The sequence below is a fragment of the Ixodes scapularis genome, unplaced genomic scaffold (genome assembly GCF_016920785.2).
Source record: "Ixodes scapularis isolate PalLabHiFi unplaced genomic scaffold, ASM1692078v2 PGA_scaffold3__209_contigs__length_174095766, whole genome shotgun sequence".
Taxonomy (NCBI): Eukaryota; Metazoa; Arthropoda; class Arachnida; order Ixodida; family Ixodidae; genus Ixodes; species Ixodes scapularis.
This window is the reverse complement of record NW_024609868.1, coordinates 112,354,122-112,374,808: the sequence shown is the minus strand read 5'-3', so window position 1 is coordinate 112,374,808 and position 20,687 is coordinate 112,354,122. Positions and strand designations below refer to the sequence as shown.

At 49.3% G+C, this 20,687-nt stretch overlaps 1 pseudogene; it reads left to right on the top strand.

Annotated features, from left to right (window-relative positions):
- The first annotated feature begins 11,537 nt into the window (after positions 1-11,537).
- On the top strand, positions 11,538-12,440 carry LOC121837263 (annotated as a pseudogene).
- Positions 12,441-20,687: the final 8,247 nt, after the last annotated feature.

Genomic DNA, 20,687 nt, shown 5'->3' with positions numbered 1-20,687 from the left:
AATGCAATAGACGTTTTGCTGTTGTATTCTGGCCTCCTTTTCCTAACAAAGTGCGCCTGTTACAGTTCGCGTGCTCATTTATTCTTACTTCCACCTAGAAACGTGGTATTACGGAAGCGTCGCTTACATTTGTAGGCCCTACAGTGCATGGGCAAATGTGACCCATTATAGGTTTTTAGGTTTTGTGCATACTCGCTCAAACGGTCATTCGGACATGTTCCCGTTAGCCCAACGTAAGATTTTTACAGCGTTAAGGGGATTCCATATACGACCCCCTTGACGCATTCGATATACGACCTGGGGTGCTTCGTACAACATCCTCGCTCTATTTGCCTTCACTGGCACTTTGAGGGCAAATTTTTCCGAGTTTCTTTGGCGCTGAAAACAAAACAGGTACTCCATGCCTCTTCGAAGCATTCTTTAATTTATGCGACATTTCGTGTACTTATGGTACATCCTCAGGTCTCAGGTTGCTCAGCACTGTCTCCGTCACGTTCCTGCATTTGTTGTATTTTACTTTCTGTAGGGTGGCCTCTGTCACATTCGTCAAGACGTTATGAGGTGTTTACAATTGTACCATAACTACACAAAATGCCTCATTGTGTCAAAAAGGTTGCGAACGGGTATAGAGTACCTCACGCATTTTCAGCGCCAAAGTAACTCGACCAACTTTGCCCTCGAATTGCTAGTGAAAGCACAAACGAGCGAGGATGTGGTATACAATGCACGCCAGGCCATGGAATCCGTCATGTAGATCGTGTACAAAATCTCGTTAACATGCGGAAAATCTTTCGTTAAGAAAATGGGACAATACACCAATGACCGTTTGACGGAGCATGCGAAAAATACAAAAACAAACAATGGTGCAGGCTTGCCCACACACTGAAGGCCTGAAAAGTTGTCACGCTTCGGTTATAGTAAGATTCGAGGTAGCCGAAAGAATCAAAGAGCAGGAAAACTGCAAGAGGCGGACTTTGCAAGGAAGAGGGGTCCCCAATGTCAACGACACGTCGTTTGCATTGCATATTGTCGAAATACGTTTTTTTCCCACTTTTTTTTAAAAATAGAATCGTGACTACCGCCTTTGCTTGCCTTCACTCTTGTGTTCGTCCTTTTGGCGCTTTTAACCATGGTTGAAGATATCATTCATGGGGTTCCGAGGTACGCTCCTTCTTTTCTGGCAAACGTATCACTAGAAATTAGAAGAAAGTCCGGGACTAGATTACATAATTTATGCAGTAAAAAGCAGTGAAATAAAAAAGTAAAATGCAGCCCACCATATTTTTAAAAGACGTAAGATTTTTTAAAAATTATTATCCAACTAAAAACTATTTACCACAATAAAAGTATTGACTTTAAGTCGACGAGTGGGTCAGTTGCCCTAATCCCAGCCATGCAGATAATATAAAGGCAAGGATTTTTGTCGGGACCACAGCCGTAGCGGTAGCGGCATGGAGAGTTAGGCCGCCCAATAAGGCAACGTCATGAAGTGCGTGCATACCGCAAACTTCCGCTGGAATGTTCTAAGAATCTCCTTCGCACTCGCCTTCGCGTCACCTACTTTAAGTATATTCGATGGTCGGTTACAAAATGTTCTGACAACCGCGAGTGCACTTTTACCTTGAACATAAAAAAAAAAAAACAAAAAAAAAAAAACAAAACAAATTACGCATCGTTGACGTCGTCCAGGCTCAAAGCGGAAGGTTTTCATGCATCGCGCCGCCGTTTCTTAAGCGATATCAATTCGCTTCTTCGAGTCGCGACCATTTGAAACCCAAGCGTCCGTAAGCGTTCGGTTCGGGCAGTTTAGCCAGGCTTATCTGCCTGTATTTATTCGGCAACACTGCGTTTACAAAGTTATGGCGTGCGTTGCATCGCTTTGTTGCCATAGCAAGCTGCAGTAGTTTCTGAACGCACGCCCTCGTCATCACCCGCACAGTACACTCTACGAAACTAAGATGATCTCAAAGCATTAACGGCTGCACTTTGTACTCTGAACTTCTATTTGCTCCTCGAAAACATTGGGTTCAAGTTAGGTACCGTGCACAAAAACGGAGGACTAACTGTACTCAAAATGGGACTAGCCGAGAGGTGTGCTCGAGCAAAAGCAGCCGTTAGTCCTCCTCAAACAGCGTGCATGTGTATGATTTAGTTTCTGAAGGCAAAAGAAATGCTCGCCAGGAAGACAGCTCATATTTCGATCGTCTTGGGGATCGACGCGACTCAGCCCAGCACAGCTGAAAGTGTTGACCAATTTCAGACAAAATTGACGAATTGCTTTAATGTGCAACGATGGTTTAGACATTACATGGTACATCTACCTTCGTGTGTTTTGTGAACGCGAGGATTGCGTTAACTCGCATTTACCCAACTATCTCCTCAGCGGTAATGCATTGATATTTGACAAGTCCCATAGACGTAATTTGCCCTCGCGCCAACATATAATAATTTCTCGAAATGAAACACCTCTGAATATTAAAACTTTTTTTAATCAAATAACTTTCTGTAAAAGAAGCGCTTTTAGCCCTGAAGCCTCGCAGTCACACTAAATGGTCACGTCCATTGCTGAAAGTGAGTTACTGAGGTCTGATCGAGACTTTTCTTTGTGTCTCCCCATGACCAAACTTTCTGGGTAGTCTTAGGTCGGACTCAAAATCCGCGACGACACAGTGATGCACGGCACGTTCCCCTCAGAAAGCACATTGAGGGGTGTAACTAGACGCCTTTATGCCTTCGTCGCTGTTTTACAGAACATTTTAGATCAACATTGAAGACCAAGCTCAACACTATTGCAACGGCAACCATTTCCATGTTCGTAACAAAACGAATGCGAACTATAAAGAAAACTTCGGAAAAAATAAGAAAAAGGTAAAAAGAAAAAATAAGAGAAAAAGACAGCGCGTTTTTTTTTTTTTTGAGAAATGAAGAGCTCTGATTAGTTGTCTGTTGGTGTTATGTGGTCGGCCAACTCCACCTAGATAAGCAGAACGCCTCCGTACTGTTATCACAGTCAGATTGAGCTTGAGATTGGTCACGAGCGCTGCGTCAGTGTTCGGCCGGGGCTCGTGTTCAATCAGCGCGTCGAAGGTCAGGCGCGGGTCCAATAACCGAGTTGGCGCGATCCGACTTTCAAGAGGTTTCATGAAAGGAGAGAAGGCGAGGCGGAGGCTTTGACTTTTCTAGGTAGTGTTAGGTTGGCATGTAGCCAACAGGCTGGTCAAGTGACATGGTATATACTCCTTCTCACCCTACAATAGACTAGGGCCAGAAGGCTGGCAGGCCCAGCACTACCTCAGAAAACCTTGCATCCACATCGCAAAAGAGTGCGCGAGAAATATTCCGACACACAGAGTACGAAGAGCACTAATCATACGCATATGGTTCTCTGTTGTGATAGCGCGCACTTTTATTTTGGTGAAATAAAGGTAAATGGTATTTAATTTTGAAGACATTCGTGCCGTATTTCGTAAACATGTCAATTGTTTGAAGAAGTTGGAGGAAGCGCAGGCAACACTGACATAAAGTTGTTTCGCCTTAGCCACAACCATCCAATCCTATCTCTGTGTACGTACCCGGACCCGTTTCTTCCTTTCACGGATAATCCCTACATACGCTCCGGTGTTGAACACTTGATCCGACTCATTTTCATTTCGTAATAGCCACTGGTTCTGCTTCCTGGTTCTCTTTGCCACATCGCTTCCAGACGGAATTTAATCCCTTCAGTAGCAGCACGCAGACGGAACCACCACGAGGGCTCAGTAAGCAGACGAAAAATTAGACGCCAGATGACGCGTCTTGGTGCACTGGCGTACGACGGAACAAATATACCACGTGGTTTCTGACAGGCATACGAATGAACCCAGAGGCTTGATGCATTTGGCTTTAGTTCATCGTAGGACGAAATGAAGTACTCGTGACTCCAGCGATTTATAGGGGGCACGCTGGACAAGCAAAATAAAGGACGAAAGGAGGTCGTTTTCGTCGTTGAGCACGCGGACCACCATAAATTGCTTGCACTGCAGCGTAAGATTGGTGTTACATATAAGAGAGAGCGAAGCGATTTTTCAACGGTAGAAACCTTCTATTTAAAGCATAGAAATAACACGGCGGAAACATAAAAATAATTACTGCAAACGATGTTTGTTTCTATGCTGCCTACGAGAACCAAGCGGCGATAGCAGACGACAGAGTGTAAACAACCTCCCCTCTTGAGCTGCTCGGCATTACCGGTACGCGGCGTCGACTTCGCTGGAGTCGCCCATAAACCTGCGCCCTGGAGCGGCAAGGATGCCCACAGAACGGGCTGCGTCGTTTCCCACCAGAATTGCTTTTGTAAATCATTTTGCACTCTCCAAGCGGGACAGCGGATCCGGTTTGGACTCGCGGTGCTGCAGCACTGCGCTTGATATGTTCTGAAGTCACAAGAAAAGGGAACCCGATAACGGTATGTCGAAGTACTTCTGTTTACTACGTGCATTCATCGGGGAGGTTTCGTAGACCTGTTTCTCCACCTCCGCGATGCTCTCCGGAACGAAGACTCCACCACTGCGCATGCGCGGCGACAGCCTTGCCTCTTGAGTCCCGGATCTCGTAGCGGCTTGCGGAGAACGTTGCGGGACAGCGCGTTCTTGAGCTTGCAGAATGCGCGCTATGCTCTAAGCGCCGAGAAACTGAGAGAGAGGAGGAGACCGGAACGGCCGGGGACGTCAGAACGGCAAACTCTGTCGGGAATGATTAGTAACTAGACCCAGACTTGTAAGTAAAGCGCCGTTCGCACTCTTGCGACTGAGTAAGACCGAGAGACCAGACCGGTTTTTAATCCTCTTGCGACTTCTTAGGACCGGATGCTTAAAAACCGGTCTGGTCTCTTTCGGACTCACTTGGTCGCAAGAGTGTGAACGGCGCTTAACCTCTCACAACTAAGGGAATTACTTGTAATCCCTTACTGTTATCAGTAATTTTGTAACGGAATAATTACATATTTCCTAGAGTAATTGTAAAGTAATTCCCTTACATATTTAGGTAATGAGTTTGTTGTAAACCCCTACATTTTTATTTACAACCCCCCCCCCCCACCCCCCCCACCCCCAAAGAAAGCAATCGTCTTTATTCGGTAAAGTAGAGTGTAGCCGCGCTCGACTGCCCTCGACCGAAACTGATCCTGTCATACCGCCATTGAACAGATAGAAACGGGGCAGACCGATAACGCACGGATCCACGCATTTCTCAGTGAATAAACATATTCAGAGGGGAATATGTGACAGGCAGATTATTCGTTACTTGCTTGAATATTCTCAGTTTGCGCTAATATTCGCCGTTTTTCCGAACATTCGGGAGTGGCCGAATATTCGGAAACTTCGCAATACGCAATTTTCAAATCGAATACGTTTCTAATAAGGAAGATATTCGATTCGTATTCGAAATTTCGCATATTCGCACACCCCTGCTATGAAGCCAAGTGGTGAGAATAGCGGAGGGATTCAAGCCGAATGCACTGCCTGAACGACTGAGCGGCCGAGAGAGCTTCAAAAAATGGCGCCTTTCCCTTTTCACCCCTTTCTCAGAGCTGGCGCATGCGCCCAACAATAGGCCGGAAATAGTTCGCATGTTTTATGCGAACCGTTGCAGCATTGATGAAGCCTATTTATTATTTTATTAGGTTTGTGTTATGTCTCATACGTCCGTCGAGCGATTCGGTATTTCACACTGACAGCGTTACTAAGAATTACAATCTCTCGTGAGCAGGAACAAAGCTGCCGGTGGCCCAATATACGGTGCTTGGACCACGACCAGTTGGAACAGTCGCCGCAGGGTATACTCCACACCCTTCGGAATTCGGACTTAGCGTGAATTCTGCCACTCGGAAAATTGACTTCGGTCATCCTTCAATGTGATATATGTCTACGAGGCAATAAAGCTATATTTGACTTGAATTGCAACATTTTGTTTTTCAGATTGCAGTGTACTGAACAACTAGTAGTCTGCAGAAGGCTTGTTTCTTTAGTTGTGTGCAATTTGTGAGGTATAACTTTCAATAGGAGAGGACTAATAGGAAATGTTCAAAATACAGTAAATATGAATCAAATGTAAATGATTAACTTATATTTCCAGAGGTCTAAATCCAAGGTCGCAAGATCTGATACCAGGGGTCGAGACGCAAGGGACCGACATTTAGTCCCAATGTCTAAGTGGAAGGGCGCAAATGTTAGTCCTGAAGTAAAACCTCGAGGAACTGGCGAAAGGGGCGCAAAGGTTGCTCATGCCCCCGGAAGTCCCCCAGGCGACTAATGGTGGTGGAACTGCATTTGATCCCGGAAGGACCAAATGCACTTCCACTTTTTCAAACCCAACTGTGTGATATGGAGTAACCGGTATTTAGTTCTTTCAAGGAATGTCGTCACCAGGAACCTTTATCTACCCCCCTAAACTTTAACTGGTTTCGTCATGATTGACTACCGAATCGCAACATCGTTATGTCAGGCCATTTATGCCTGTTGCTTTTATCGTTGCTTTTTAAAGTAACACATTGCCACTGAGAAAAGGATGCGTGTTTCGCGTAAGACTTTGTAAGTTCTAATTTAGTCATCGCCGTCCGCGTGAGGGTAGAGTAACTGTGCATACCTTTCTATTCGCCCTTGCGTGGGCGTTGCCATTTTGGGATCACGTGATGCAGCCGCCGTAAAGTTAATTCAACTCGTCACTCCACTCTCCCCTCCGCGCCTCGGCAGATGCTCTGTATTTGTTTTTTCGCCGCGTTTCACCGCGTCTTCTTTCCTCACTTCGGAAAGGGTCACCCGATACTTATATTTACTACCTAATTGCATTACATCACTATGTGCCCAATTTCTGAATGTAATTTCGTACTACGTTTTGTGGCGGACAATGAGCCGCACGGCACGTGGAGGGACGGCGTCAGGAGCGAAGAAGAAGAGAGGAGGCTCGTGGCGGGCGAGGTGCGTGTGGGCAGTTCGAAGGCAGAGACCAGCGGAAGAGCCGGTGCCGGGCAGCCACTCCAACGGAAGACCCGGACCACACGGCAACCTTGGGCCTCCTCAGCCTTGAGGATCGATGAAACCTTTCTTAAAGATAGCGCTTCCCGTGTGACTTCCTTGGAGCGAGTGGAACTTGGCCTTGTCGGGAGGTATTGACAGGCGACCCACATAACTGGCGCTTTCAACGTGGGGCCCGGTCCGCCTGCCGTTGTTTCTGTTCGCTCTCAGGGAGTCCCAGAAATCGCGATTTCTAGAGTTAGGTTTCCTTTCTTTTTCCATTTGAATTTTTTTTGTTCCTCGGCTGGACAGCAGTGTTTGACGTTCTTCCGCCATGTCTAGGTCTCGAAATAAGGCCGCTCACACCGAGGCCTAAATTCAGTCAGTGGCGGATACTGACTCGGACGCAGAAAAGACACAAGTGGGCAAGCCAGCGCATGCGGCAGCGCTAGTGCCCCCAATTTCAGCGGTGAACACAGAAGACATAAGCGAACTAATGCACGCCATGACGGCGATGTTCGCGACGTATCCAAGAAAGATAGGTCTGGCCCCAGGGGTGGTGAACCCCGCGCCTACGCCCGTGCCCCGCCCACGGTTGAGCGTGCAGACGCCGACCTATTCGGACAACTCCGACGCAGCATCGGTCCACGATTTCCTGCAGGATCTAGACGCGTACTTTGCCGCGTTGGCGCGTTGGATGAAACGGCCCTGATACAGACAGTCCCAATCGGGTTGACGGGTGACGCAGGGCGTTGGAGACGAATGCAGAGGCCGTTCCTTTCGATGGCAGATTTCCGGGCACGATTCAGAGAGAAATTCCTGCTTCCCGACTATGTGATGCGAATCAGAGATTAGCCAGCCAACCGTACTCAACATCCGGACGAGATCCTTGTAGAATACAGCCGCGCTCTCCGGGAGCTCTACTCCAGAGCCGAACCTACAGTGTCAGACGGGAAGAAGGTAGCTATAGGGCGATCCGGCAGTGTCACCCTAGATTTAAAGCCTACTTGCGCGGACGTGATTTTGGTGATCTGGAAATACTTGCCAGAGAGGCGCGCACCGTTCAGGCGAGCTTGCTCGCCGAGTTGCAGTATTGCTCCTTCCGGGCGCAGAGGAATCTCTGGAGCCGGGTTGCGCCTGGACAGTACGGGGCGCAGGAGCTCGCGACGACTCACGTACGCCGTACGTGGCCGTTACAGGACATAGGAGAGGCGAAACTGCTGTGCCCCACGCCTTGGATCTCTTCGCTTTTGAACAGAGGCGCAGAGCCGCCCTCTTCGAGGGCGCATCCCCGCAGGGGAGGCGGCGCAGGCGACCACCGCGGCGTGGCGAATCATTACGAGGGTCGTGAGAACTACAATGACTCCCGGCGTGACACTGACTCATCACGTGACACTGACACATCACGTGGTGTTAGTGGCGGACGCTCAGCACACAATGGCAAGGAACAAATCAGGTGCTATAAATGCAATCAGCTTGGGCATATCAAGCGTCAGTGCACATGGAGTGCAGCTCTCTCCCCGCCCCCCCCCCCCCCCCCCCCCCCTCATGGGTCTCTGGGAAACGGGAGATGCCGGCGCCACTAATTGGACTTTCCGACTTACGGTTGCCGGCCGCTGGCGAGGCCCCTCATCAGTCTGCCAACGGGGCTAGAGTTTCGGTCAGCGACAGGTTGGTGTTTTCCCCGTCGGCATGTCGCACTCAGGGTTTGACATCTGAGAAGTGGCCATACGTGCCCGTCGAAATCGGTGGTAACATGTACTACGCACTAATTAACACCGGTTCAATTTTTCCCTAATCGGCGACAGAGTCTCCGAAGACTGTCGCCGAAGGGCTCTCCACGCGCGGGAAGTTTCCAACGCGCTGCGTTTAGCAGCAGGATCGGCTAAGGCGCAAAGCGCACTACGCTTTTACCTTAGCCTCGACGGCAGACAAAGGAGGCCGTGTTTTCTCTATCTGCCAAACATGCAAATTCATGTGATCTTAGGACAAGGCTTCGTCTGCCGGGAAGGGATCATCATAGACTTGAAAAATAACGGGCACCACCATAATCCGTTGACTCCCTTTATTCCCTTTGCCGTCCCACCGAGTTTTGTTTAGGACATAGAACGCTCACTCGTCAGATCACGAGAGGAGCAAGCATTAGCTGCGCCATTAGACCGCAAGGGCTCGACCAACAAGGTTCCTAACGCACTTTCTCGGGCGCTCCATGATAGTGACTGGAAGGAGGGGATGCAACCAGTGGATTGTGAGAGGCCAGTTTCCCGCGCAGCCTCTCATAAGCGAGGCAGCAGGGAGGGATCGACGCAACAGGTGCTCGTCGCAGTGTCAAGGGGTGTCCAAACAGGCCACTACAAAACCCACGACTCCAACAAATCGTGAAAATTGAAGCGGACGCTTCAATTTTTACGATTTCGGAGTCGTGAAAATTTTTGCAGGAGTCGTGAAAATTTTCACGATCACGACTTCTCTTCTCGCCTCCTCCACTTTTCTCTGACGTCACACGCCACTTGCGTATGGCTGACCTCGCCAACGCCCTCGCGTACCGCCGTCGCCTCGGCTCGAAGCCTTCGGGTGGATTTGGAACATTCCTGCGTCGAAGGGTGCGTTTCGCCCGCCTCGGATCTGCCTTCTTTGTCGAGATTCACTTTCGTCATGATGGCGTCCGACACGGTTCCGTATTGTGAGCGGAGGCCTTGAGCGATTGACCGACAGCCAACAGAGCGTGTGAGTCGCTTTCTGGACCCACGTGATGAGCAAAGCAAGGCCGCCGTGGAGGAAGCGCGGGGGAGATTTGACGGGGGGGAGGAAGTTTCCCCCCGGGAGCTTTGACGGAGGAAAATTTCCCCCCGGCGACCGTAAGCGGAGCGCCGCACGATTTGCCGGAGTAGTGAGTTTTGCAATATCCTGTATAGACAGGCCTTTAGGAGGCCGCACGAGGGAACAAGGGATCGTCGCTTGGGGTGAAGTGGTGAGCAAGGAAGAGCTTGTATAGTCCCAAAAGGCAGATGGTTTTTGTTAGCGGGTGTTCGGAAAAATTGCGGAAATGGCAAGCAACACCGGAAACGCTGCCGGTCAATTTACCGAACATATTAATTCATAACTGCTGGGCCAAGACGGCTTATTGCTCCGCTACATCCCAACAACCGACGATGAGGAGGGGAACGACTCTCCGCTCAGGGTTGCTTTTCCTAGGAGGCTACGGAGGCGGTTCATTGGATACTTCCACGACTCGGCTCCGGCTGGTCATGGCAGCGGCAGCAAGACTTTTCAAAAGTTATGTCGCGTCGCGACTTGGCCGGGAAAAGGCAGAACACACTCCGATACGCCCGTAGCTGCCCAGCCTCCCAGAAAGCGAAGCCACGAGGGGGAGAGCCCTTAGGCCTGATACTGCCTGTAGTGAGTCACTACCCGTGAGAGATGGTTGCTTGCAACATCATCGGCCCACTACCAAAAAGTCACAGTGGGAATCAGTATTTATTAGTAATAAGCGCTCATTTCTCAAAAATGGGTGGAGTTACACCCGCTCAGGAGGCTGGTTTCGGAGCGCATCAGCGAGAAGTTGTTGGAAACTTTCATGGCGCTTCGGCACACCCTCGTGTCTCAGCAGCGGTGATGCTAGCTATTTTACCAGCAGAGTGTTTACTCACTCCTCCTTGGCGCTCAACATAAAGCACAAAAGGACGACACCATACCATCCTCAGGCTAATATCACTGAAAGAGCGAACGGAAACTTGAAGAGCATGCTGATCACACTAGCAGAGAGACACAGGGGTTTGGACGAACACATTGTCGAGATGGGTTTGCAATCCGGACGACCGTGAACAGATCGACTGGGTTAACCCCTGCGCTTCTAAATTTGGGGAAGGAGCTATCGTCTCCGCTCTGAACGGGTTACGAAATAACCAAGGTTCGACAGAGCGCCCACTCTCTAAATACGCGGCTGAGTTGAAAGTTCGCCTTTCGAATGCGTTGCACGACGCCAGAGAGAACCTCGATGCAGCAAGGATCGAACAGGCGGCCCAGTACGATAGGAGTCATTGTCACCTGGAGTACCAGGTGGGGGACCTGGTCCTCAGGAGAACCCATCCTTTGAGCAATGCGGCAAGCGGATTCGCAGCCTCCCTAGACCCGAAGTGGGAAGGACCCTACGTGGTAAAGGCACGACTGTCATGCCTAACCTACAGGCTCGCTCGGCAAAATGCGAACGAGGAGTCTGGTCCGGTCCACGTCACAGACCTGAAGAAGTGCCATCTTCGTGTTCGGGTTGACGATAAAGTAGAACAAAATGAGGAATCCTCCATTCCGTGTGAATCTCGCACATGACCAGCAACCCGGCCTAAACGCGGTAGCCGAACAGTGTGCGAACCCGTCGGTGAGAGATCTGGTAGGGGCTCTGCGCGGCGCTATAGTCTGCGGCCTAGAACTTGATCTAATCATTCCAAGATGTTAATAGAGCTTGTTCTGTCCAAAAATGCCCCCTCCCTCCCTCCCCCCCCTCCCCCCCTCCCCTCCCCTCCCCCCCCCCCCCCCCCCGGAGGAACCAGAATGGGGGGCCCCATTAAGGAAGGCGACCTTCCACCTCCTGAGATACCGGCGGAGCCAGCCGGACCAACTCCCAGGGTGGAAAGCCCTTCAGGCAGAGGACCAGTCAGACCAACGCACCGGGTGGCCAACCCGTTCGGCAGGAGACCGACCAGACAAGCCGACAGGGTGGTCAACCCGGTTGGCGGGGGAACGGCCAGATCAACCGACAGGGTGGTAAACCCGGTTGGCAAAGAGCAAGGCGGACCAACCGTCAGGGTGGTCACCCTGGTTAGCAGAGACGGGTTGAGCAATCCCTACGTCGAGCACGTCAACGAAGGCACGGCAGCGGAGACGCGGAGTACCGGGGAAATCCCAGGGACACGCTAAAGGATGAGGTGCTGAAAATCATGCCGGTGCAGAAGCAGACGCGTGCCGGCCAGTGCACCTGCTTGAAGGCCTCTGTGGCCATTATGGACTTCAACGGCCACGTGGGCTGTGTGCTGTCAAGTGCGCCAAAGAGCTGGCCACGGCCATCCGTGGAGCCATCATCCTGGCCAAGCTGTCCGTCATCCCCGTCCGCAAGGGCTATTGGTGAAACAAGATCGAAAGGCCTACACCGTCCCCTGCAACGTGACCGGCAGGTGTGGCAGCTGGCTGGTGAGGCTGATCCCGGCGCCCTGCGGCGCGGACATCGTGTCCGCCCCAGTGCCCAAAAAGCTGCTGCACATGGCGGGCATCGAGGACTGCTACACCTCGGCCCGCGACTCGACGGCCACCCTGGGCAACGTTGCCAAGGCCACCTACCTGGCCATCCAGCAGACGTACAGCTACTTGACCCTGGACCTTTGGCGGGAGCGGGAGCTCATCAAGTACCCCTACCAGGAGTTCACCGACTACCTGATGCACGTCCATCGCCACCAGTGACGCGGAGATGAACGAGCTGGAGGAGTGCTTAGCGAACGGTCCAGTGACTCGGAATGTTCCGGACCCCCCCCCCCCCCCCCCCTCCCCACCGCCCCCGGAGTTTGAGGCTTGAGGGAAGGGGAGTGTGGAGGACAATGAGCCGCACGGCACGTGGAGAGAGTTCGCCGTGAGCGAAGAAGAAGAAAGGAGGCTCGGTGGCGGGGGCGAGGTGCGTTTGGGCAATTCAAAGTCAGAGACCAACAGAAGAGTCGGCAATAAAATGCTTAGATGGGCCAGTTGGTACATCGTGGGAAAATAAGCGCCAAAAAAACACGGACAAAGAGTAGATTGACAACGACACAGGGCGCAAGGGGAACATTGAACAGAGCCCGTTGTAAGAGAAATGAACTGCAATAAAATGCTTAGATGGGCCAGTTGGTACATCGTGGGAAAATAAGCGCCAAAAAAACACGGACAAAGAGTAGATTGACAACGACACAGGGTGCCGGGCAGCCACTCCAACGGAGGACCCGGACCACACGGCAGCCTTGGCCTTCCTGAGCCTTGAGTATCAATAAAACCTTTCTCGATGAAAGTGCTCCCCGTGTGACTTCCTCGGAGCGAGTGGAGCTCGGCCTGGTCGGGCAGTATTGACAAGGGATCCACACTTTTGACTATTTTTATCATCGGCATACCGGATTCCTATGGTGAGGATCGATGTACGGGAATCAATGTTAGCATTGATGAACATCGGGTTTATAAATGACTAAAATAGCATGATGGTTCAAAGGCGAATTACTTAAAAAAATTTTGATTTGCTTACCGCTAACGGCGGCACTTTTGCAGTAAGACGCAAATAAAAGCGATATAAACAATCAGAGCACGGGGCTACTATTTGTACTTCATGAAAGCCTCGTCCCTTGTGTTCATAACAGATTGAAACGAGTTAGTTTTCATTACCTCGCTTTTTTCTCCTGTCCACAAACCGGAATTGTCGCATTATTTATTCTCCCCGCTATCCACTCCAAGATCATAGGACATGCGGGCACCACTTCTGCGCTGAGCCGATTGGGACTCTGAGCAGACCACAGTTTACATTTGAGTTTAGGATTTCACGGACAAGCGAGAATACACAAACAGTTCTTTTTGTTGTTGCCCTTCTGCCAAATCGTGGGGTTTTGAAAGCGCCGACAATGCACCAGGGTGAAGAGCGTGTAGTGGACTCGCGGACCAGCAACTGTCAACGCCACAGCACCCGCATAGTTCCACGAATCGTAATAATGTGATTGTGACTTGCACACTAAATATTTCTAGGACTCATGTCGAATATTTCCAGAGTAATTGTGAGCTTGAGCTTTCATTAGACTGTTTAAGAACCTTCTAGTGCTAATAGACCTCCACCCTCATTCTTAATAGTTGCAACTGAGACAGTTAAAAAAACAGCTTGGATATTTTTAAAAATACTAAAAATATAGAGCAAGCTGAAAACCCAGGAGATTGTGATGAGTTTTGAACATTCTAAAAACATGCTACTGAGGCAACAGAAAACACCGAGTGTCGTATGGTTACTCGTCGGTCTGAAGGTTTCGCAAACTTTGGTTCAAAATGTGTTACTTCTTCGTGTTTTTGCATTCTTCTGTAGGCGGTGATTTCTGGGTCCATACATTTCATCGGACGCCGTTTCATCGAACACTGTTTCATCTAAGCCATTTCATCGAACGCCATTTCCACTATAAGCTGTTTTATCGAACACCTCCTACTTGAGCAGAAGCAGAGTAACAGGATGGCAAATCGCCTCCCGCAGTCCTAAGTCTGACGCTCGGCTGGATTGGCGGCGTGAGTCGCCATACCTAGCCAAACCGACCTGCATCTTTTTTTTTACCCGAGTCGTAAATGATGCCGTCTGCGGCGCGGTGACGACTCCAGCAGCCGGAATGGGAGAAACGAACGAGAATAGACTCCCGAAGCCCCCAACGACTCGCGCGCGCATGCGCGGTGGCGTCGCCGATGCGTTTGAGGACGAACCTTTCGTGTGGAAATGACTCGCTAAAGCTCCCTATTACCTGTAATCCCTTACATTTATCGGTGATTTTGTAAGAAATAATTACATAGTTTAGAACGTCATTGTAAAGTAATTTACTTGCCTTCTACGTAAGGAAACGATTGTAATCCATTACATTTTATTTTTATTTCAAGGAGGGAAACACACGGGAATTTTAAATGATAAACAAAATACAATCGAAATTTTTTTAAGGAAATCTTTTACTAGATTTACATTGTCCTCTGCACTAACAAAACGCAAGGCCTGGAATTCTTCAGATTCTCAAAGCCTTTCTTCATTTCAGCTTAGAACTCGACAGAAATATTTTTTTTATCATTTGTTTTGCTTGTTTGTTTGCAAAGTAAAACACGTCAACTTTCTCGTCCGCAACGAAGAGGGAAGCACACGAATACACAGCACAAAATATTCCGTGCGTTCATTCTTTTTAATCGTGGGACGCGTATGTACAATCCGCGTTTCACGATAAGAATAGCACTATCAGCCTAAACGTTTTGCACATAAAGATTTGGAGCTTAAGAAACCATTGAAATGAACGAATACATATACTCTTCCATAAAAGTAACTGACCTTTGATTCACTAAGAGATATGCTGCTTCCGCGGCGTTTCTTTAAGTTTACGCCCGAAGGTGAACAAAAATGTAATATCAGTATGCAGCCTAAACCCACGTAGCACGTTTCGGCTGTAGCACAGCTCAATGATCTTTAGGCTATAGGTGTCAGTTGGGAAAACCGCAGCACAGCGTACCTCCACTGCGAGAGCCAACGGCAATCAAGTCAGGAATCTTCGAATTAATATTTTACTAAAAGGATACAATAGCTGACGTCAGTTATTTATGGTAATAAAACCCGAGACTCAGGAACACAGACGGGGACGAACACAACACAACGTTATTCTTTTTTTTCTTCTTATTATTATTTGCTTTAATAAGACTAAAAAAACAACGCAAATGGTTTTTCTTCAAAATACGCTTTCTGCTGACGATGTGCCCTTATATTTAGGGTGTATACTTTCCGGTGTTTATTTGTGAGAAAAATCGGCGGATGTTTTTCGGTGTTTATTTATTTTCAAAACACCGGTGTATTTCGGTGAAACGTCTCGCGACGAGGCTAGAATCGGTGAATATCAATGAAAAAAAAGCGATTGATCACAGACAGAGAGTTTCAACTTAATTCACATAGTTCATACACTTCTTCTCTAGGAAGCAACTATTTCTCACACTTGGTTATTATAGTAGATGCAAGCATACTTTCATGCTTGCATCTACACGCAAGGAACGTGCTGCCGTCATGGCAGCACGTTCCTTGCGGTTCGCAACCCGCAATTATGAAAACGCACGCTCCTGTGCCGCACGGACGTTGGCAGTGTCTTCCAGGAACCACAGCAACCTCTGAATATATGGCTTGCAGCGACATCACTTGGCCAGACACAATAAGGAAAAGGCACGTGAGAGCCTACCATCCACTGTGTTAATTTTTTCACAAAAGGGGGCCGTGGGAGACACAATAAGGGAAAGGCGTATGAGAGCTTAGCTTCCACTGCGTTCACCAGACGCTTTTGACCCCCAGAAAGGAGGGCGGACTGACGCCACCTGCAAGCCATGTATAAACACTGGAAGAATGCAGGATCCACGAGATAACACGTTTGACGAACCTCTACGGGGAAAGAGTTGCGCTAGGTCGGAAACTAGCAACGGCTGGTGTTTTTCGGTTTTAACCAGGGCAAAAATATCCAACCACCGGTGTTTTTCGGTTTTAGCCGAGTTCATATTTTCGTCACCGACGGATGTTTATCGGTGTTTTTCGGTTAAAACCGGAAAATACACACCCTACTTATATTGTAGAGAAACAACAGTAAAAACATTACCATTTCTATCTAGGTCACAAAAAGCTGACTTACGAAAGAGTGACAGGGATGTAGGCAACCTGGAGCCTTGAGAAGAATAGGTAGAAAACTGCAGAGGGAAGCAAATTGGTTTTGAAGGGCAAGGGGAGGAATCATACCTCTGTGTTTTAGTTTCTAGGCTAGGCGGCTGAAGCTACCGCCGGTTATAAAGGGTATAACTGTTAGCATCAGTCCAGCATCCACCCATTCAGGTAAAAAACAGCACGAAAGGAAAAATAAAGAAAAAAGAAAGAAAGAGGGGTGTTCTAATATATTTTGAGTGGCAGTGCCAGTTACTGTCACATCGTTTTCAGTTGATTTCCGTGTCGAATTTTATTTCCGCGGAGGATGGACCGGTCCGCTCCTGTTGTGATATCCTAATAGGTGTCGTAGTGACTATAACCGAAGAGAGAATTGGTAATTGTCTCGAGCTTTTGGAAGGCGCACAATAGTTTGGCGTCATTTCCGTTCGAGAGTAAACAAAGGGATAAGGGACAAAAAGAACGGGCGCGCACATATCCCCTCTACCATAAAGCGCGCACTTCAACCATTTCCTTTTTTAGAAGGAAACATTCTGACTTTGGGAGTTTGCCTATCATTGTTTGCACCGAGAGTCCGCTGCTTTACATCACCGCGCGCTTACGTACACCGAGTCGGCAGCACCTTTGGCTCACACGCAAGTGGCTCAGGTTCGATTCCCGGCGCTGCGTGTCCTTTTATCTTTATTTACGAAAGTAGAAGATTCTTGAAGGTTACAGAACCGTCTAACCTAGTAATATTCAGTGTGTATAGTACGAGAAGGATCGAGGCAGAACTCCGCCGTACAAATTAGTCTCGCTTTTCCGCTCCAACGTGCTGCTCCGCCGACCTGCGACGCTGCCGCTTTGTATGTTTGTATTCGGCAAAAGTTCGCCAAATGAAACGTTTAGTTTCTGTTCATCCGACGCCTCATCGTCTGTCGTTCGTGGCAGTATTAGTGTGTGTCGCCCTTAGTTCTGGGCGAGCAAGCTGTGAATCCCAAACAACAGAGTCAGAAAAAGAATGAAACGAGGAGTTAGGCGCCGTAAAGGATGATTTTGAGCATCTGAAGTCTACCAGGCCCCATGTTTATAAGTGCAGGCAAAGATATTATTCCGGTAAAGTTAATCTTAACGAAAAAATTTACCGTTTTTCGTTTGTGGTTTTTAAAATTCCCGAATTTTTTCTCCGGGAATGAAACCCTAATATAACGAATCACGATCATTCCCTTAGCTAAAATAGTAAAAAAATTACCTGACACTTACTTCGTAATATATGGGAATATTGCCTCACAAAATTACCGATAAATGTAACGGATTACCAGTCACTTCGTTCCTTGCAACGAATTACTTACAAGTCTGCGATGTGGCAGCTTCAGGGGGGGGGGGGGGCATTCAGGAAGAAACGTGGCGGTTTCTCCGCTTATATGATGGATTGAAACTGACCGCTGGAGCAGTTCTTTTTTCAACCTCAACGGCATGCAAAATTTGTTCTTTTGCTTTTTTGTTGTGGGAGAAACAGCAACAAAGAAAACAACAAGAGGCAAGTGTTGGGATCCTCTTTTCTGCCTGCTCGTCAGGATCTAAAATTCCGGCGTGCTGGCACTTTAAATATCTTTTGTCACGTAGGTAGTAGTAGTAGTAGTAGTAGTAAACTTTATTTTGTCCAAGATGGGGTTTAGAGAGGAGGGGAGTGGGAGTGCCCGTCCTCTTCTTCCTCAGGCGGCGGCCAGGCCTTGGGCTTTGGCGGCGTCTTCGGCCATCTGGACGACCCGAAGTTGGAGATCCGGGTCTGAGCTAAGCAGTGCAGTCTCCCACTGCTCTAAGGTGGTAATCGGAAGAGGAGGTAATGAGCTGGTGCGCTTTTGGGTGCTTATCAGGGGACACGCCCACATGATGTGGTGAAGATCGGCCCTACCTGCGCATAATTTACAATCTGCTGTATATAGCCCTGGATACAGATGACTATATGTCACTGGGTTTGGGAATGTGTGCGTTTGTAAAAGGCGCCAAGTAACTGATTGCTTTTAGAGCGCAGCTCTTAGGGGCCCGTTCCCGGCTTGAGCGGCGTCGCCGTTGGCGTCGCCGTCGGCGTCGGCGTAACCAAGGTCACCCCAAGGTCACGCGACCCCCAAGGTCATCCCAAGGTCACGTGGCCCCCAAGGTCACCCCAAGGTCACGTGACCCCCAGAGGTCACGTGACCCCTCCCCCAGGGTCACGTGACCCCCAAGGTCACGTGACACCCAAAGTCACGTGACCCCCCGAGGTCACGTGACCCCCTCGCCGAGGTCACGTGACCTCCCCGATGACGTCATCGTCACTGATGACGTCACCGGCATCCACATCGTCATCGTCATCATCACTGATGACGTCATCAGTGACGTCACTGATGACCTCACCGGCATCCGCATCGTCATCGTCATCATCACTGATGACGTCATCAGTTACGTCACTGATGACGTCACCGGCATCCGCATCGTCATCGTCATCATCGCGGATTACGTCATCAGTGACGCCACTGATGACGTCATCGACATCCGCATCGTCATCGTCATCATCGCTGACGACGTCATCGGAGTCCGCATCGTCATCGTCACTAATGACGTCATCAGTGACGTCACTGATGACCTCACCGGCATCCGCATCGTCATCGTCATCATCAATGATGACGTCATCAGTGACGTCACTGATGACGTCACCGGCATTCGCATCGTCATCGTCATCATCACGGATGACGTCATCAGTGACGTCACTGATGACATCATCGGCATCGTCACGTGACCCCCAAGGTCACGTGACCCCCCCCCCCCCCAGGTAACTTCACCCCCAGTACCCTTCCCTCCTCCTCCTCAAGAGCTGCGCTCTAATTCGGTGTTACAGGGAGTTGTAAACGGCTTTCACTTTTTATCTAAATTTTTGTGAGCGGCGGGGTAATGCCCCCTGCCCTGTCTGTAGTATTGCAGGACCTCCTTATAGGACACTATCCGGTCCCTACCTGAACGACGAAGGGATTCGAGCTGCTCATCGCGAAAGGTTGTCTTGCGGCCGCGGATGGTTAATTCTCGGGCCGCATTGTGAGCAGCTTCGTTTCCCGGGAGACCGGAGTGCGCCGGTGTCCAAACGAGTTGTGTCCACCTGCGCCGGGTTTCGGGTGCCTGGACTAAAATTTTGAGGGCTTCGGGCGAAATGCGCCCTTTCGCGAAGTTTCGTATAGCTGACTTTGAGTCGCTGACTATGAATTTGGCTGAGGATGAAGGGTATGCCAAGGCGATTGCGACTTCCTCCCCGACCTCCGGCGAGGTTGTAATGACTGAGCTTGCAGCGATGGTTTGATTTTGTTGATCAAGTACAGCCACTACCATGGCGTCTCGATCACGATACTCGGCCGCGTTTACATAGGCCACGTCTTTAGAATTTGCAAAGCGCTTTTGTAAGGCTCTGGCTCTTTCCTTTCTGCGTTCTTGGTTGTACAGAGGGTGGGTGTTTTTAGGTAATGGTGGGACGTGTATGTCTTTTCTGAGCTCTATGGGAATGTCCAGCTTTGGTCCGAATTGGGTGCTGTATGTAATCCCGAGTGATTGGAGAATATGTTGCCCCGTCGGGGACTGTGAGAGTCTCTCCAGCTGGGCAATTCTTTGGGCTTCTATGAGCTCGTCAAGAGTATTGTGTATTCCTAGAGCCTCAAACTTTTCGTTCGCGGTCGTAATTGGGAGGTGTAGAGCCTGCTTATAGGCTCTCTTGATCATGAGGTTAATTTTGGAACGTTCATCATTCTTTAGTTGCAGGAATGGAATAGCGTAGACTATTCTGCTTATAACGAAAGCCTGTACCAGTCTGAGTAGATTAGCTTCTTTCATGCCGTGATGTCTGTTGGCGATGCGCGAAACGAGTCTTGTCGTTTGGTGCACGTTTGAGTCCAGCGCCTTTATCGCTTCATTGTTGTGTCCATTGGTCTGTATTCTAAGTCCAAGGATCCTGATGTTCGATACTATTGGAATGTCCAATCCGTTAGATCTGAGCGTGATTTGAGGGGGTATGGAGGAAGTTTTTCTACCTCTGCACGTAGGTGTATACAGTAATAACTCTGACTTTTGTGGGGAACAGGAGAGTCCTTTAGGTGTTACGTATTCGTTGACTTCATCGATCGCGGTTTGTAAAGTTTCCTGTATTTCTCCGTCACTTCCTCCGGTTACCCAGAGTGTCACGTCGTCTGCATATAAGCTATGATGTAGTTTGGGGATTTTGTCTAGCTTGCTTGGCAATCCTAGCATGGCCATATTAAAGAGGTAAGGAGATAGGACCGACC